General features: G+C 43.8%; 1 protein-coding gene across 2 annotated transcripts in view; it reads left to right on the forward strand.

Moving 5' to 3' along the window:
• Positions 1 to 174: 174 nt before the first annotated feature.
• The window catches only part of abat (4-aminobutyrate aminotransferase), a 39009-nt gene continuing 37516 nt past the window's right edge, over positions 175 to 1667 (forward strand). Inside the window, exon 1 of one of the 2 annotated variants that reach the window (XM_014020972.1) lies at positions 175 to 565. The gene's annotated coding sequence lies outside the window, so the exon portion shown is untranslated. The other variant, XM_014020971.1, reaches the window with a different exon arrangement.

Here is a 1667-nt window from a genome sequence, read left to right on the forward strand (position 1 = left end):
ATATTTAACCGTGAGACTAAAGTATCGAACCGAACCGAATTGTGAATTTTCTGTATCGTTGCACCCCTAGTGAACATCAATGAGCAAAGATAGACCTTGTTGATGAAGCTGCAGAGTGTCAGTGCATCTGATCAGCTCATCTAGTCTGTCACAAGTTACTTTATTAAATAAAATACTGTAGAGACACTTTAAATAAAACACTGTAGAGACACTTTAAATAAAACACTGTAGAGACATGGCCTCATTTCTTCTGACCTTTACTTCAGAGTTTTTTCTAGAACTTAAAGTTTCCTCAGTTTGTCTGAGGGTTACTTTCTGCTCTACATTTCTGTCTCAGGTGTCTCGGGGAGAGGAACGCGCCACGGTAGCGTGATGATGTTGTTTCCGGTCGGCTCTTTGATGTGGAGCAGCTGGTGGCGGCAGACGGAACAAGCCCCGCCCCCAGCAGAAGGCAGGCCTGTCGGTCACCGAGCAGCCGCAGACGCGCTGCACTCCCCGCTCCGTCCTGCAGCGGTACACGTTGTCCTGCTGCCGGTGTTCTGCTGCTCCTGGTTCTGACCCGTCGGTAAGTAGCTGCCCGCTCCTCGTGTTCCGTCCTGTCAGCAGCACGCGACGCTCGCATCACGTTTCTGGACCTGGCGCTGGCCGCGTGCGYTTGTGCCGTCCGAACATCTGGACCGGGATGTGAACGGGTTCTCCGAGTCCCGGTCCGGTTCCCACAGGTTGGGTGATGATCCACCAAGTCTGCAGTGAGCTTTGTTTGTGAGAGGGGAACCGGTGAGATCCAGTCAGAACCAGATTCCTGAGAGGAACCTTCAGACCAGCATCATCCTCTCAAGAAGTTCGGATGTGTCGCATTGATTAGAATACTGGACCGGACTGTGTGCAGCTGGAGGCACCGGGTCCAGTTCCCGCTCAGCACCTCTGAACAGAACAGTTACAGATCAAACAAGAGGAGGATCTGCTGGTGCCAGGTTCGGTTCGGTTCGGTTCGGTTCGGTTCGGTTCTGACGGTCAGAGGCTCAGATCTGAGGAGATTTTAAATGTTAGACTTTGTTTCATCAGTGAAACTGACTCATCTCACAGGAGGCAGTTTAAGACCTTTTATTTTCTGAAGAATAAAATCAGTTTAATGTTTTAACTTATGAACAGTTGATATAATGAACCAGACTGCAGCTGATTATTGATTTAATATCATTTATATGAGATATTCATTACAATTCATCTTCTATAATTAGACACTAAGTTCAGCTGCTGTTAGTTTTGTTCCAATAAAAGCAGCTTTGATTTGTTCTGTCAGCAGAAACCAACATTAATACAATTAACAGCAGTAATAAACTCTCTTTAGTGTGAATAATGTTTTATTACTAATCTTCAATAAAAATTGTTATTGTTAATAGTTAAACTAATGAAGAAACTAGTTAACTTTCTTTAAAGTGACATTTGATTAAAATTCTCAAGTCATTTCTAATGTAGACATTAAACCAGTTATTGTGAAGCTTTGTGTTCAGTGAATATTCAAAACAAAATGATCAACAAATGTACAATTTAAAAACTCACGGTTTTTATTGAAAGTCCTTTTAAAGCTATTAAAGCTCTCTCTCTCTCTCTCTCTCTCTCTCTCTCTCTCTCTCTCTCTCTCTCTCTCTCTCTCTCTCTCTCTCTCT

This window comes from Austrofundulus limnaeus, unplaced genomic scaffold (assembly GCF_001266775.1).
Source record: "Austrofundulus limnaeus strain Quisiro unplaced genomic scaffold, Austrofundulus_limnaeus-1.0 Scaffold274, whole genome shotgun sequence".
NCBI lineage: Eukaryota > Metazoa > Chordata > Actinopteri > Cyprinodontiformes > Rivulidae > Austrofundulus > Austrofundulus limnaeus.